Below are 17,968 nucleotides of genomic sequence, written 5' to 3'. Positions count from 1 at the left end.
TGGAAAGAAAAAAAAAAAAAAAAACCAATATCCCAGAGGAAGGTGACCCTGCAAAGGGAGAAGGTGGACACTGGGTAACATGTGTACCCCTAGCTTTCTGTTTTTTAAAAATGTATTGCTATAAAAGACATGGAATCAACCTAGGTGCCATCAACAGTGGCTAAAGAAAATGAGGTACACGGATACCATGGAATACTACACAGCCATAAAAAAGAACAAAATCCTGTCCTTTGCAGCAACATAGATGCATTTGAGGCCATTATCCTAAGTGAATTAATGCAGGAACAAAAAAACAAAATACCACATGTTCTTATTTGTAAGTGGGAACTAAACATTGGGTACACATGGATATAAATATGGGAATGAAAGACACTGGGGACTCCAAAAAGGAGGAGGGAGGGAAGGAGATGAGGGTTGAAAAATTATTGGGTACCATGTTCACTATTTGAGCGACAGAATTAACAGAAGTTCAAACCTCAGCATCACACAATATACCCATGTCACAAACCTGTACATCTACCCCTTGAATATAAAATAATTTTTAAAAAGAAGTTAGATTTAAGTACAAAGAAAGTAATGCTATAATATACGTAGTTGAAATAAAGACTAGTTTGTGACAATGTAGGCTTACCTGGAGGGTGGTACTGTCCTTACATTTTGGTTTATACATTCCAAAAATGTCTGACCTCCCAAATATTGCCTTTATAGTTTCTAAATGCCATAATGTTTGCTAAAAATCCATAGCATGAGAATTAAAACACCCTGACATGAGAGCAAAGTATTCAAAGAATCTTAACCTTAAAAGGGGAACGCTTTAGAATCAGAGGCGTACAAAGGGGCTAAAGGCAAACATACAGCCTCAAACCAAGGGACCAAGGCTCAGCGAGGTTAAGTCTTCGTCCAATGTCACGCAGTGGAGATGAAGCTCCAGGAGCCAGGTCTTCACCTAGCTAATGCTGGGTTCTTTCCACTACAGTCTGACCTGAGCATGTCCTTACTTGTCCTCTGAAAAAAAAAAAAATTAATATTTCAGTTTTCAGGTTCTCAATCCTTTGAGACTAGAACTTCTGTAGGACAGTAAAGCCTTGTTTAGTATTTTTTAAACCAAACTGTTTCCCCAGGAATCTGTTCTGGTCCTCTGCTTGTCACTCCCCCTTTCCATGTTTAATTCAAGCCTCTGGATTTATTTAGTCATGGCTGGAGTAAAGAGAGAGGGGAGGAGACAGCACGAGAATGTCTTTAATAACCGTCAGATGGCTGGCTGCTAAATCCTTTTCAAGAACCGAAGCTTTTGCTGTCTCACTGCTTTTCAGTCAAATTACAGGGAATGATGCCTTGGATGATTGGGTCTGTGACGAAACTGGCTATAGAAGCTATTTCAGAACCCACAGCGGTTCCCACTTAAATCTAAACACGAAGACCTGCCAAAGATACTCTATCTAAAACTATTTCAACGTGTCACGGTCTTCTGCACATGTCAATATTCCCTCATTAGCAAAGGTAATCAATAACTAAAGAGAAAAAAAGCAGACCTTGGTGTGAAAACACCTTTGGCAACCCTTGGCTATGTGAACTGCTGCTTCGGCCTGCAACCTTCAGTTGTATTTGCTGGCTTTGTTATCTGAGTAAGCTGCCCTCTGAACTATATTTCTTCTGTGTTTACTTTCAAAATTGAATTGTTTTCATTCTAAAGTGTACCAAGGATGCCGCTGTAGACAATCCAAGCTCATGCAGCATAAAGTGGAGTCAAAATCTGGTAACAACCTGGTTTAGTTTGCTCATTGGAGGCCATGAAATCAGTTTCCTTAGTCACAAATGACCATTTGTGGGTCTGAGGGGGTCTCACATAGCTCTGAAAAATATATCATGTTAACTGGATAAAAGGCAAACTCCCGAAGTCCTGTGTACGGTAAAGACCTCTGCTAGTTGTTGTTAACAAGCATGAATTATTTTACCAATGAGTCACCACAGACTTTTGTCTTAATTTACACCTCACCCTAAGAAGAGTTTTCCAGGGCAAACCTTATATGCTATGATGTGGATCACAACAAGAAAACAACATAACCAGGTCAGGTGGTATTTTCCTTTATTGTAGTATCAATGTGTTTCTTCATGTACCATATGAGGAAAGCTACGGTGGATACAGTATTTAGGAAACGCTAAGAAACTCACCCCATAATGCTTGAAGCAACTGGTTTCTGTCCTCTGTGTACCAGAGCTCGCCTTCCACACCCACAGTCCCTGGGGAGAGGAAACAAATTTAAAGATAACCACATCATAACGTACTTTTGGCAAGTGGGATTACTCTCTACTGGAACCGTTAATAACTCCTTCCTGGGGTTTTGTTTCCTGCTCTGAATTCACTGCAGATTGGGGATAATAAAGAGGGTAGGAAATGGCAAGTAAACTCCTCTAATACCAAGTCGGAGACGCTGCTACACCCTGGAGAGGGAGCCAGTGTCTGCGGTAACTAGCCCCCTCACCAGCTGCGTGTGAATTGCCCAAAACAGAGAAATCTTTAGAAGTACGAAATAAGCTAATAAATATAGATGTGCTCTATACATGATAAAGCAGATACATATTTGTTGTCCCTGTTACTTTGATAAATGTAACTGCAAAACTTCTCGAATGCCCTCAGTGATGAACAGGATGTTCACTTACAGGAGACCTAAAACGAGACCCAGGAAGTGCAAATGCTGTCCTCTACCTGCTCAGGTTTCACCTCTTCCTATAAAAGCCTCAGATGGCAGGGAAGTGTTTTTTTTTCCACTTTGGACGTCCCCCGCTGGCTGAATGTGCTCATTTATAAGGCCTTCTGTGACCGAGGGGAGCCAAGGATAAAAGGAAAAATAGGATTCTCAGGTATACAGATCAAGGAGGAAAATCCCCCTAACTTCTATGTGACCAGTAAGAGATTAGTGGGAATATGGCAATAATGTGGTAGCAAATGGTTTTTGCTGGGTGTTTTGGGAAGGGGGCAGAGTTCAATGGTTTGGTTTTTTTTTATTTTTCACAAATATACTAAAGATTCAGGCAGTGCTGCCAGCTTCGGACGTCAGCCTGGGCCACACAGCTGCATACTCCTTTGCAGCTGGCCCTGTGATGGCAGAACCTTTCATCGCACCTTTATTGCTTACGATGACCCTGGCATTTTCTTCAAACTAAAGAAACAAGCCATCTTTTCTCTGGTATGACTTTTGTTGTCACATGATCACTGCTGGATGCACCTTCCTTCTGAGCTCTGGCTCACCTACTGACCACGGTCGTCACCACATTATGCACGCCAGCAGGAAGTTCCACTGTCCCTTGATCTCATCCACAGAGATGATATACAGATTTTTCACTCCTGTGTGAGCAGCACGGTTGATCATTTTCCTACCAGAAGACCCAGGGAAATCCAGAATTTCATGTAGGAGGACCTACCACTCCTCACACTTCAACATCTTCTGAAAGGGGGTTGGTAAACATCTAACAATTGCTTTCTGGGGAAAAATGCATGCACATATAGATATACTACATATAGGTATTTGATATAAATCTTACCAATATAAAGGATCTATAGCATCCAATTTACAGATAACAAATTATACAATACTCTTTATTGTAAACTCCATATAGCCAATAGGTTCTCACAGAAGGCTTTGTTGATTTTTGCAAAATTCTTGTATCTGTACTCAATCTATGGCTGGAATAGACAAATTCACTTACGACATGAATGTTGGTTGATATTTTCTTTACATTAACAAGAAAAGAAGAAGTGAGATAATAAAGATGTATGTCAATATTTTCACTTGTTCTTCAATGACATGAGTGATTGCTTGCTGAATCTGATGATAGTTTCAAATACCGAGAGAATTTCCTAAGATTTTGTACTATTCACAATGTAACAGTTACAGACATGATACACTTTTAAGTTTAATATCCATTATTTACATCTTCCCCATCACTTTCTTAAGTTTAGGCAATCAACAAGATAATAAATCAAGCCCTGATAGCATTTTCAGATTTCCACGGTATAAATATTTCCACCAGGGCTGACTCCAAGCTACCATTTGATTTCATGGACTGCAGAATTGGGAAGAAATGTGCAATAGCACACTGTGACATACTGTTTCCACCACACTGATAAAATGGGTAGAAATAACATCATGGTCATAGAGAACAGTAAAAAGGTAATAAAAATAAATAGGAATTAATGAGTTTTGAGAATTGATTGCCTTTTTCATGTAATTTATTTAATTGTAAGCTTACATAATTTAATATTTAAGAATGGCTGTGTTTAACAATTGGCTTTCAAATTTCCTGAAAATTTGACAATCAGCTCTCATGAGCTGGTATGAGCCACTCCAGGACACCACTAGAAAATGCCCAAAACATAGCTGTGTGGGCTGGGAATTTTTGAGAGGCCGAGCATTTGAGACATTCATATACATGGGTTCTGGATTTTAGGGAAGATGCCTAATTTTGAGCCCAAGTTCTTGAAGTGGTGGTTAGGATAAGGAGAAGCCCATCTGAGTTCCTGGCCAAGCTTTGAAGGTTTGTCCTAGATGTCAGTGTTAATTCTCATGTATGATCTTTCTAGTCCAACTAACTATACCTATTTTGTGTTCTTCTGAGTAGCACCCATTAGACAAGTAGGGTTACCAAACCTAGCACAGCCTTCTTCAAAGCACATCCTGAACCTGAAGTCTGATCATCTTGGCTCCACCAGGAAACAACCATCAGCTGATAAATCACAGGAAGATGACTGGCCAGGGAAAGGCTAAAGGATACCTGAATTAAGTTCACAATAATCATACTCTATCTAGGAAGAGGAGGCAGGAAAAGAAAGATTGCTGGACCATGTTTGAATGCAATAGTATGCCTGCCTGAGAAGAGGGAGGAGTCACATGGGACAGTACCCTGGGTACTACCCTTAATTTAGAGTTTGTTGAAATCTTGCTACAACTCTTTTAGCCCCATGGCTTAGGGGAAATGCAAACATCAAAATTATCTATAGTCAGAGGCATCTTATTTGGTGCACTTGAAAGTTGACATGGTTCTCCTATAAGGTCCAAGTCACCTCTGAAAAGCATTGAAGTAGAGGGGTAGACTCACACATAACTTGGGGAAATCCTCCTGATATTTCCTATAACTTCAAAAAATGATGAATGTCTGAACACCCAACAAGAGGGAAAGAAGAATCATGATGAAAAGTCTGCTAACAGTTAAGTAGATTCATAGAGATCAAGGTTAAAATCTCTGCTTCCCCACTTACTAGCTGTGTGAACTTCAGTGAGCTTCCTTACTAGTAACATGGGAATAATAATTTTACTTACATTTTGGGGTCATCTGCAGATTTCATATATAAGTATAATATATATTATATACAAATATATACATATTATATATAAATATATATCATATATATTTATATATGTATAAACATATACATATATTTATGTATATGTATACATATGTATATACATATATGTATAAACATACATAAATATATATTTAAATATATATGATATATAATACATATATATTATATTTAATGTACATATATATGTATATGTATTATATATCATATATATTTAAATATATATATTTAAAGCCTCTAGTAAACAGTAAATATCTAATATATTAGCTTTAAAAAAAGTAACAAGAGGAAGCACCTATAGTTGTTTCTTTAAAAAGCAGAAGAATACAGATTTATTTACATTTCTGTAGTATATGAGGAAAAATGGCCATAATATTTTGCAGCTCCTCTCATCAAGTGGTAAAATCTGTTTATATAATCTTCAAATACAGGTTTGGCATGTAACTGGCTTTGGCCACTGGAAATATTAGCAAATGTGACACAAGCAAAAACTTGATAAGTACTTGCACAAGTACTTGAGAATTCTTCCCTTCTTACTGTTGGGAACGCTTTTGCTGTCATGTGACTGGCCCATTGGATCATGAGAGGCAGGCAAATGGTCATCATCCCAGTTGTCATCACATTAGCTGCCACCCATGTGAGTGAGGTCATCCTACTCTATCCAGTCCCAGCTTAGCTGGCCAGAACAGAAGAACCACCTAGCTGACTCCAAGAATCACGAACAAATACAATGGTTCTTGATATAAGCCACTAAATTTGAGGGCTGTTTTGCAGCAACAGCTAACTAATACACTTCTGACTGCAGCTATATAGAGTTACTTATACATTGAACAACATTTAAGGGATACTGAGATAAGAGCTTCTTGCCCTCAACTGCTCACAATCATTTAAGTGAGAGAGACAAGACATAGAAATAGACAATACAATTCAGCACAATTGTTGCCAATAGGTTCAGGGTGGTATTAACTATGAGTAATTTTTTACATGTTCTCTTAAATTATGATCAGTTTGTTCATACAGTTTTTAAATTGAATTTTTAAAAAGAGTGACTTAAGACTGTTAAGCTAGCATCTGCCCGAAGTGGAAGTTACAGGAGACAGAAAGAAGATGTGAAGTCTTCCCATGTGTACCCTCCTGAATCTGAAGGAGAGAGCCAGCCTGGCCAAATCATTTTCATTACCTTGAACAACCCCATAATAAAGTCAGGATGTGTGGATTTACCCAAAGTTATCTCCCTTATCATTTCAATTAAACATATGGCTGAGGAATCTAATGAAGAAGGCTTGAGTGATGGCCATAGAATCAATAAAGTCTTTCTGGCCTTATTGATTTAGCATTCTCCATGCAGTAGAATTGATTTATGTCCTCAGATTTATTTTGATAACTCAATGATAACTCCACTATTCCCAAATTAATGTCATCTTTTCCTCAGGCTAAAATTTTTTCTAGGCAAGGAAAAGATCTTATATCAAAGCCAAACTGATTTTGCTAAGCAATTCCATGGCTACCAGGATGCCATAAATCAAAGAGAACCATGTACTACTATGATTGTAAATCATCCTTGTCACAGAAAAATACAACGGCATTTATTTGTCAGTATGGTGATTGTATCATGCAGGGCCTCTTTCCTGTCAAAATTCATATCCTCCAATACAAATCCTATTGTCTAATTGCAATTTCATAAGTTCAATAGATTGTTTAAAGACTACATTAGTTTCCATCTCCTACAGCTTAAATTTCTAGAACATGTGAGGTGGATAGGTCCCAATTTCTAAGCAGCACAATCTTATTGAACAAGATAAACCATCATCTTTGCAGGAGGAACATTCATCTCGGACACACACAAGCAAGACAATTAGTGCCATGTAAATGGGTATCTTTGCAAATGCTTGGGGAAAAAAAAGGATTTTCCAACCAGCTCTACAAAGCAAAAGGAAAAATAGAGAAATTCTTCAATAAAAAAATATCAGAATGAGATAGCCCAATTAATCACCAAGTCTGTGAGTCCACCTCCTACATAACTCTGAAATCTACCCAATTCTTTCTATTGGCCCAAACACCATCAGGACCAGGAGAGCATCACTGCTTGCTGGATGCTGTGACAGACTCCTTGCTTCTCTTGCTGTCACCGCTGCTGCTTTTTCCAATTCATTTTCTACATTGCAGCTAGAGGGTTTGTATTCAAAAATGCAAATCTCATTATGACATTACTGCCTACTCCTTCCCCAGGCTCTCGGAATAAAGAAAAATAAGCTATCGAAGCAGTCTGCAAGACCCTGCCTGCCCCTCCTACCTCATCTGCCCAGTCTCCTGCTCTCTGCTCCAGCCAGGCTGGGCCTCTCTCAACACCTCTGACATGCCCCTGGAGTCCCACACACATGCTGGTCTCCCTACCTACAGCACACCTGCACCCTCTATTTGCCAAGCTAATCCCCACCATCCTGCAGCTCTGGGCTCAAAACACCAGTCAATATGATTTGGCTGTGTCCTCACCCAAATCTCAAATTGTTGCTCCCATAATTCCCATGTGTTGTGGGAGGGACCCAGTTGAAGGTAATTGAATCACAGGAGCAGGTGTTTCTCGTGCTGTTCTCATGGTAATGAGTAAGTCTCAAAAGATCTGAAGGTTTTGTAAAGGGAGTTCCCCTGTGCACACTCTCTCTCTTGCCTGCCGCCATGTAAGATGTAACTTTGCTCCTCCTCTGCCTTCCGCCATGATTGTGAGGCCACCCCAGACATGTGGAACTGTGAGTTCATTAAACCTCTTTTTCTTTATAAATTAGCCAATCTTGGTTTGTCTTTATCAGCAGCGTAAGAGCAGACTAATACACCACTTCTCCCAAGAAGGGTTCCCTGAGCTCCCCATGGGTTAGACCCTTCCACAACCTGCACTTCTCCTTTACAGCCTTTTCTGCTTCTCTGCTTCGTTTCTGTCTTCTCTGTTAGACTGTAGCATCCTGAGGATGGGGACAATGTCTGTTTACTCCCACTCCCCTGTCATACTGGTACTGATCTACATTTAATGAGTTCTTGACTGAGATGGGGCAGGCAAGTGGGGATGGAGATCAGAAGAGCAGGAGCATTCACTGGGACAAGGCTGATATAAATCCAAGCACACACCAAAGGACCCGTGAAGGAAGACGGGCCAGGCCAGCAGTGTACAAACGGCATGTGCTGCTGTGATTGCATGTTGGCCCACCTTCTTAATTAATGGACCTTTTCATTTTCAAAGAACTTCAAACCAACAGAACAGCTGCAAAAATAGTATAAGCAAACCACCATATATCCTTCAGCCAGATTCACATATTCAAATTTTACCAACTTAGTTTGTGTATTTAAACCTCTTAAACAGTTACCAATTGGACACAGCTAAAATACTTAGTCTAGCCAACTGGGCAAAACCTTGTCTCAGAAGTTTTCCAGGGGTGGCAAATTATTAAAACCCAGTCAAACCCCAAAACGGAAAGTTTCAGGTAAAGTAAAATTCCTAGATTTTCTCTGAGCAAAAGCAAACCACCTCTAAGCACAATTACAGGATCAGTGTGGCCTCTAAAGATCCTCCAGAGGCAACCCCCTTGGGCTTATAAAACTTTAAATCAGATCAAATCCATCTTTAATGCATTGCTAGGTAGGTCAATAGCCAAGCACAAGCTCATTCCCAAATATAAGTGCCACCTCTCCCAACTGGACCAAAGTGAGATATGGAAACAGAGTTAATAAGGGCAGGGACAGGGGCTGGTCACAGAACAAGCACAGCCAGGGGACATTCAGTAAATTAAATGGCCCATGGGAGGCAGTTCACACTCGAAAGAGCAATTTAAACTATTTATGATCGTTGATAGGCCTTGAATTAGTTATAACTTCCTAAAGAAAAAAATCTTGAGATTATCACAAAGCCAGCATTGAATATGGCTGCGCAGTGCTCACTGGAGGTCAGGAAGGAGAATGAGCTATTAGTCTGTATTAAGGAGCGAACACCATGGTAATGGCAAACTAGTGTGTAATACAAATGCGGGCGGCCCGACCTTGACTGCCGTTCAGTGCTGGGCACTCCATCTCAAAAGGAAATAGACGAGGCCACAGGAGGGCCACGGGGTGATTAGCGCATCGGGGAGGGCTCAGAACCTCTAAATGAGGAAAGGTTTAATTATACGGGCAGCTAATTAGGAAGAAGAGAGGAAAAAATGGATAGAGGTGTGTACATGAAAAGATGAGGATTTGGGGGTGACTGAATGAGGCCCCAAACGTTCTAAATGAGACTTTTACAAAACATCCATGAGGTTGGTTTTCAAAGAAAATTTTCAGTGGATCAACAAATTCTTTTGAGAAAATAAAGGGCCGGTCTCCACAAAGCAGTTCTAGATATCTAAATAAATGTGTGCCTGTTTGGAATTGACCAGAAATTTTAAGTGGTTATGAACTGTGTTTTATCCAGGAAACTGGATAGAATAGAGTTGTGAATCCAGTTGTTTGGGATTCTTAGAAAAAAAAAAATTGCCGTAACTAGAAAGGGATGATGGAATACTCACACGAAGGTCAGCAAACTATGGCTTCAGGCCACTTCCAGCCTGTTGTCTGTTTTTATACTATCACCAAGCTAAGAATGATTTTCCATTTTAAAGCTGTTGGAAAAATCAAAAGGAGAGTACTATTTCATGACACGTGAAAATAATATGCAGTTCAAATATTTGTGTTCATGAAGTTTCATTGGAACACAGTCACGCCCTTTCACTTTTGCACTATGACAGCAGAACTGAGGAGCTGCAACAGAGACTGTATTGGGCCACAAGTCTAAAATATTTACTTTCTAGGCTGGGTGAGGTGGCTCATGCCTCTAATCCCAGCAGTTGGGAGGCCAAGGCAGGTGGATCACCGGAGGTCAAGAGTTTGAGACCAGCCTGGCCAACATGGTGAAACCCCATCTCTACTAAAAATACAAAAATTAGCCAGGAGTAGTGGTGCATGCCTGAAGTTCCAGCAACTTGGGAGATTGAGATAGGAGAATTGCTTGAACCTGGGAGGTGGAGGTTGCAGTGAGCTGAGATTGCACCACTGCATTCCAGCCTAGGCAACAGAGTCAGACTCTGTCTCTAAACAAATTAATTAATTAATTTAATTTAATATTTACTTTCTGGTCCTTTTCAGAAAAAAAATATGCCCACCTCCACTCTAAGGTGTCATGTGTTAAATATTTCTAGTGTGGCCAGGACCCCAGACAATCAGCAGTGCTACTGTTCTCATGTCCAGTATCAGAGGACGGTGTAAGCCTCTTGCCAGAGTCCCCCACCTGGACCCCAGATGGAGATGCTCAACGGAATGCAAGTGAAGGGACCGGAAGAAGCTGCAGCACTGGCAAAGAAGGCCACACACCACAGCAGAACCTACTTGGGGCCACCTAGCAGCCCGCTGACCTCCTTGAGAGGCTCCCTAGCAATCTGGGGTCAGCCTGCTCAAAACCCTTGACTTTACAGAAGCATTTGGTGAGCGTTCAAAGGCTTTTTGTGCACCAGAGCCAGTAAATGCCATGTTTGCCAGCATTTCACAGGCTGGCATGTCAATTTTTCAGAAAGGTTTTTGGAAAAATAAGTAAAGACTAAGCTGTAATGGAAAATATTTTCTTCCTATAAATACAATACACAGCATTGTGACACCATTTTTTAAAAAATATCATTTTGATACACAGTCTATTATACCTAAAAAGAAGAAAATCACAGAAATAAAAAGAAATACCTTGGTATTTATGAATATAAGTTGTAGCGAAAAAACACTCAAATTTATAATGTAGAGGAATTACTCAAATTTTATATTTATCTGTGTGGTCTCTTATTGTTTCTGTTTTTGTTTTGTTTCATTTTGTTTTGATACAGGATGGAAAAGCACTCACCTTTGCAGAGATGTATGTTGCCCTACTCTGCCACTAGGGGGTAGCATGCCCCATTGTTTTACCTCTTTCTCAGCCTTCTGGCTGTCCGTTACAAACGTGTAAGACTGACAAGAAAACTTGTGTATATAATAAACAACTAGATATTGTATAAAGCAAATATGATGTATATGTTACATGTATAGTATTATGCAATATGTAATATATCTTATGTTGTATATTCATATATTATCATTATATTATTCATATATAAAGTATAAAATTTTATGCTGCATATATAATACATCATTTGGGAAAAGTGGGGAATGTATCCTATACAGCGGTAAATACGGCAAGCCTCACTGGAGCACAAAGAATCCAGTCGGAGTTCATCTGCTTCTGTTAAAAGAATAAGGGCAGCTCTGCTTAATGTTAAGGGAGAGATTAAGCCTATCAGGGTCTTCCCAACAGAAAGCTCCAGAAGGTTGGACCACCTAGAAGGCTGCATGGTCACCGACCAGCTTGTGGAAGGAGAAGGAGGCCCGGAGTCATGGGATATACAGACTCAGTAGCCAAGGGATCTGAGAGATGCCCAACCTAACTCAGAAGCCAAGAGGCCACAAGAGAACAAAACCAGAGGCCAGAGCACTTGAGGGACACAGGGAGCCCTGGAGCCTGAAGGTGAGTCCGGAGCTGCAGGTAAAGCTGGGTCAAGAGTCGAGGCTTAAAAACAGCCACAAACCAACGCTCCAAGTAGCTCAGTGCATCACATAGTCAGAATCTCAAAAATGTGACTTTAAATGCATTTCCAAAATAAGACAAGGAGTGGCAGAAGGGAGATTCAAATTCCAACCTGTCCAGACATTCTGAAACATAAAACCCTGAATGTTTGGGGGCAATTAATCCAGAAAACATCTCAGCCAGCTTCTAACATCTGCCGCTGGAGCAAGGATGAAAAGCACTGAAAATGACAGGCTCTCCTGTCATCTGGGAATCTGGGTGTGCAGGCCAGTTCCCAGCACACATGTGAACAATCCTTTACTGCAGTCAGAACTAAAGCTGCGTTCTGCATGGTCCATGTACATAAGGTCCCTCCATACACATGAAATGTCTTCGTGGTGCTTTTCAGCATACATCATACTTTTCCAATGAATCATTTCATTTAAACCAAAAAAAAAAAAGACCTATGAGGTAGGTATTAATATCATACACATTGCACAGATGAAGAAATAGACACAGAGAGCTTAACTTGCCCGAGGTCACGATAGTGAGTGATGGTGCCAGGACTTAAAACAGAAAACTCTTTATGTTGATCTGTTTTCATACTGCTATAAAGAACTGCCTGAGAATGCATAATTTATAAAGGAAAGAGGTTTAGTTGACCCACCGTGCCTCAGGAAACTTACAATCATGGCAGAAGCCCAAGGGAGATCGAGACACCGTCTTCACAAGGTGGCAGGAAGAACTGCTTAATGAAGGAAGAGGAGCCCCTTATGACACCATTAGATCGCGTGAGAACTCACTCACTGCCATGAGAACAGCATGGGGGAAACCACCTTGTGATTCAGTTACCTCCACCTGGTCTTTCTCTTGAACTATGGGGATTATTGGGATCACAATTCAAGATGAAATTTGGGTGGGGACACAAAGCCTAACCATATCACTCTTCTTGCTTCAAAATTGCCTGTTCTTTCTGCTACATTTGCTGCCTACCAAGACGTGTATAAAAAGGCAGGCTTCAATGAGCACAGTGGATTTCTACACATCAGAGGCATTCCAACCAGAGTGACTCCATCTTCAAGAGCAGCTGGGTGAAATGGGGCTGAGACCTGCTGGGCTGCATTCCTGAGAGATTAGACATTCTTAGTCACAGGATGAGATAGGAGGTTGGCAGGACCATTATCACAAAAACCCTACTGATAGAACAGGATGCAGTAAAGAAGCCAGACAAAACCTGCCAAAATCAAGATGGTGACAAAAGTGACCTCTGATCATCTTCACTGCTCATAGTACACTAATTATAATACATTAGCATGCTAAAAGACACCAGCACCATGACAATTTATAAATGCCATGGCAAACTCTGGGAGTTACCCTATATGGTCTAAAAGGAAAGGAATTCTCAGTTCAAGGAAATCCTCCCCCCACCACCACCTTTTTCAGAAAACCCATGAATAATCCACCCCTGGTTTATCATATGATCAAGAAGTAACCATAAAGATAGCCAGCCAGCAGCCCTCAGGTTCACTTTGTCTATGGAGTAGCCATTCTTTTATTTTACTTTCTTAAAAACATGTTTTCACTTTACTCTGTGGATTTGCCTCAAATTCTTTCTTCTGTGAGATCCAAGGTCCTTCTCTTGGGCTCTGATTGAGACCCCTTTCTGGTAACATATACATTTAAAAGAAAAAACACACAGGCAAACATAATAAAAATGTTCCAAAGGCTAATGGGTAGCCAGGGGTCATGAGAGAAAAGAACAGGAATTAGGGAAGAAAGAAGGAAAGGACTGGATTCAGAAGACAGGAAGATGGGCACTAACCTCGTATCTTTTCAAAGCAAGTGTAAGAGGTGCCAGCTGCATTTGGTGGCTTAAAATTCTGAAGGAGCCTTTGCCTGGCCCAAGAATGGAACCAGGAAAGGTGCCTGGTATGTAAAGGGAGCTAAATCAATAGCAGTGGAAAGAAGGAAGGAAGGAAGGAAGGAAGGAAGGAAGGAAGGAAGGAAGGAAGGAAGGAAGGAAGGAAGGAGGGAGGGAGGGAGGGAGGGAGGGAGGGAGGGAGGGAGGGAGGGAGGGAGGGAGGGAAGGAAAGAAAGGAGGGAGGGAGGGAGGGAAGGAAAAAGGCAGATTTATGCCTGGTCTAATGGCAAAGGACAGCAGCGGAAGCAGGGGCACCCCAGGGACTGAGCAGAAACAAAGACTCCAAGAGCAAGCAAGCTGAGTCTCTCCAGAGCTGCACAAAGCCACATTCTTTGCCTAATTACTTAAGCCTGAGTATGTTCGCCTGGAAGTTTCCTGCTGTTCAGAGGAAGCAGTTTTGTTTCTGTTGTTGATGTCTTGGTTGAGGGAGGAGCTCCAGGTGATTCTAGAAGACAGACAGGGCAGGACAACAGGGAACAGGGAACATGGCATGCCAGACACCAGACGCCACAATTCCACACACCACAGGTGGTTCCATTTCAGCCCAGGAGTGATCAGACCAGCCTGGGATTAGCTACTTTTCCTATTCCTTCTGCTGTGTTCTTTGCTTTAATGAGAGAGACAAAGAGAGAAAAGAAGAGAGATATAAGGAGGGGAGAGAGAGAGAGAGAGAGAGAGAATATGTCTCTGTAACAGTAAGAAAATAGCCATGTATCCATCCAATTGGAAGGCAGGTAAAGAAAGGGGGAAGCCCAGGTGTAGTGGCTCATGTCTGTAATCCCAGCACTTTGAGGGCCAAGGTGGGCAAACTGCCTGAGGTCAGGAATTCAAGACCAGTCTGGCCTACATGGTGAACTCTGTCTCTACTAAAAATACAAAAAAATTAGCCAGGTGTGGTGGCATGCACCTGTAATCCCAGCTACTCGGGAAGCTGAGGCAGGGGAATTGCTTGAAACAGGGAGGTTGCAGTGAGCCACGATCACACCACTGCACTCCAGCCTGGGCGACAGAGTGAGACTCTGAGAAAGAGACAAAGAAAGGAAGGAAAGGGAGGGAGGGAGGGTGGGCGGGAAGGAAATGAAGGAAAGGGAGGGAGGGAAGGTGGGCGGGAAGGAAATGAAGGAAATGAAGGAAAGGGAGGGAGGGTGGGCAGGAAGGAAATGAAGGAAAGGGAGGGAGGGAGGGAGGGAGGGTGGGCGGGAAGGAAATGAAGGAAAGGGAGGGAGGGAAGGTGGGCAGGAAGGAAATGAAGGAAAGGGAGGGAGGGAGGGTGGGCAGGAAGGAAATAAAGGAAAGGGAGGGAGGGAGGGAGGGCGGGCAGGAAGGAAATGAAGGAAAGGGAGGGAGGGAGGGTGGGTGGGAAGGAAATGAAGGAAAGGGAGGGAGGGCGGGAAGGAAATGAAGGAAAGGGAGGGAGGGCGGGAAGGAAATGAAGGAAAGGGAGGGAGGGCGGGAAGGAAAGAAGGAAGGAAGGAAGGAAGGAAGGAAGGAAGGAAGGGAGGGAGGGAGGGAGGGAGGGAGGGAGGGAGGGAGGGAGGAAGGAAGGAAGGAAGGAAGGAAGGAAGGAAGGAAGGAAGGAAGGAAAGTGGTCATTGAGAAATTGAGAAATTTTCAGCAAAGACTGGCCTCATGGAAACCTTAGCATGTCCCTGGAGGGGCTGCTGACTGCACCCTGTGCCAAGTCCTGCCTTGGCTGATGCTCACCATCTCAGTCCAGCAGATCAGGTGAGGCTGACTCAAGCACTCAGGGGCAGATCTAGCACCTGCTGTTCCCTCATCTAGTCGTGTTGTAGGACTTTCTCTTTAGTTCAGCAAAAAACAGGGTCCTTGTCACATGGCCAGGAGAGATTAGGTTCACAGACACTTCGAAAGGTGAGAAAAATTGAATTTCCTGAGTGAAAAGGAAATAGGGAGTCAGCAAAGCTGAAGTCCTACTAGCTGGCTTCTCGCCTCACAGATTGAATCCCTGGGGTACCAACCCCGAACAGGGATAACCAGGCTCCTCCCCACTGCAAATGGCGTGAGCATCGTGGCTGCACCCTCCTCCAGTGCAGGCGGGTAGGAGACGCTACCGGGAGCCCTCACTACCTGGCTGTCTCGGTTGTACCTAAATCGTCTGCTTGTAGAAGACTGTGGTTTAGTCTACCCAGGATGCTTTACCCACTTTCTTCTCCTGACCCCTTGGGGAACTCACCCTCACTCTGTGTGTCCCCTCGAGGCTGTCAAACACATTGGTGACACTGCAGGTAGAAACTTGTGATTCAGAGGCCCCCACCTGTCTGTAGTGAATTGATCGGAATCAGCCAACCCAGTCCAGTAGAGGTCCTGCAAAGGCCAGATACATGGATAAAAGGCCAAAGAGAAAGGAAAGCAGAAGGGGCTGCCACCGCCACCACCAGCACAGCATGCAGGAACCCAGAGGAGACCTGGGCTGTCTCCCTGCCTCCTCCTTCCAGCAATCTGCTAAAATACCATGGATTACCAAGAAGTTCCAGATGTGCAGAGACATGCCTCACCTGAGGATATTAAAAAGGCATACTGGCAACTGGCACTGAAGTGGCACCCAGATTTCTTTTAAATCCTGAGAATAAAGAAGCAGAGAAAAAATTCAGACAAGTAGCTGAGCCATATGAGGTGCTACCAGATGCTTTTTAAAAAAAAAAAAGAAGAGAGAGAGACATACACAGCCAAAAAAAAAAAAAAGTAGGCCAGGCATGGTGGCTCATGCCTTATCCCAGCACTTTGGAAGGCCAAGGCGGGTGGATCGCAAGGTCGGGAGTTCAAGACCAGCCTGACCAATATGGGGAAACCCCGTCGCTACTAAAAATGCTAAAGTTAGCTGGGCCTGGTGGTGGCGCCTGTAGTCCTAGCTACTTGGGAGGCTGAACCACTTGAACCTGGGAGGTGGAGGTTGCAGTGAGCCGAGATCGTGCCATTGCACTCCAGCCTGGGCAACAGACTGAGACTCTCTCAAAAAAAAAGAGAGAGACATCCACTGCAAAAAAAAAAAAAAGCCAAATACAGCCAAGAAGTATTAAATGATGGCGGTAGGAGATGGAAGTCATCTTGACAGTACCTTTGAGTTCAGCTTCATGTTCCCTAACACAGATGATGTATTCAGGGAACTGTTTGCTGGAAGGGACCCATTTTCATTCAACACCTTTGAAGACTCACTTGAGAACTTTTTTGGGAATTGGAGAGATCCCCAAGGAAGCAGAAGCCGAGGGATGTGGTCATTTTTCTCTACCTTAAACTGGATTTCCATCTTTTGGAAGTGGATTTTCTTCTTTTGATACAGAATGTATTTCAATCAGGTCACTAGGTCACAGGGGACTCACTTCCTTCTCTTCCTGTCCTTTGGTGGTAGTGGGATGGAAAACTTCAATTTGATATCAACTTCTACTAAAATGGTTAACAGCAGACAAACCACAACAAAAAGAATTGTCAAGAAAGCGAAGAAGTTGAAGATGACGGCCAGTTAAATAAAGTCCTTAACAATACACGGTGAGGGGCAGGCAGCAGCTGTGCTTGGATAAGAAGCAATTCAACGCATGCATTGAACAGAAATGTTCAACTACAACAAGCACCATTTGAAGACTAACAGGGACAATTTTTTGACGATTTCAAACAAACTTGCCTTTCAGTATAGTGGCACCTGAAGTATTTAAAACCAGCATCTCAGAGACCCTATTTGTCAAAGACTTTTGAGTTTATTTGAGGACTGTATTAGTCCATTTTCATGTTGCTGATAAAGACATACTGGAGACTGGGCAATTCACAAAAGAAAGAGGTTTAACTGGACTAACAGTTCCATGTGGCTGGGGAAGCCTCACAATCATGGTGGAAGAAAAGGAGGAGCAATTCACATCTCACATGGATGGCAGCAGGCAAAGACAAGGAGCTTGTGCATGGAGACTCCCATTTTTAAAACCATCAGATCGCATGAGACCCATTCACAAGAACAGCATGGGAAAGACCCACCCCCATAATTCAGTCATCTCCCACCAGCTCCCTCCCACAACACGTGGGGATTATGGGAGCTACAAGATGAGATTTGGGTGGGGACACAGAGCCAAACCATAACAGGGGCCATTTTGTTTTTCTT

At 42.5% G+C, this 17,968-nt stretch overlaps 1 long non-coding RNA gene and 1 pseudogene across 1 annotated transcript; one reads left to right on the top strand and one right to left on the bottom strand.

Moving 5' to 3' along the window:
• Positions 1-774: 774 nt before the first annotated feature.
• LOC144576715 (uncharacterized) lies at positions 775-2,402 on the bottom strand. The gene is made up of 2 exons (XR_013519117.1): positions 2,173-2,402; positions 775-1,005 (listed from the first exon to the last, which is right to left on the bottom strand). It is a non-coding gene; the product is annotated as an uncharacterized LOC144576715 (long non-coding RNA).
• Positions 2,403-16,336: 13,934 nt separating this feature from the next.
• On the top strand, positions 16,337-17,345 carry LOC100413562 (dnaJ homolog subfamily B member 6-like; annotated as a pseudogene).
• The last annotated feature ends 623 nt before the right edge of the window (positions 17,346-17,968 follow it).

The sequence above is a fragment of the Callithrix jacchus genome, chromosome 6 (assembly GCF_049354715.1).
Source record: "Callithrix jacchus isolate 240 chromosome 6, calJac240_pri, whole genome shotgun sequence".
NCBI lineage: Eukaryota > Metazoa > Chordata > Mammalia > Primates > Cebidae > Callithrix > Callithrix jacchus.
This window is presented reverse-complemented; position numbering and strand designations above follow the sequence as displayed.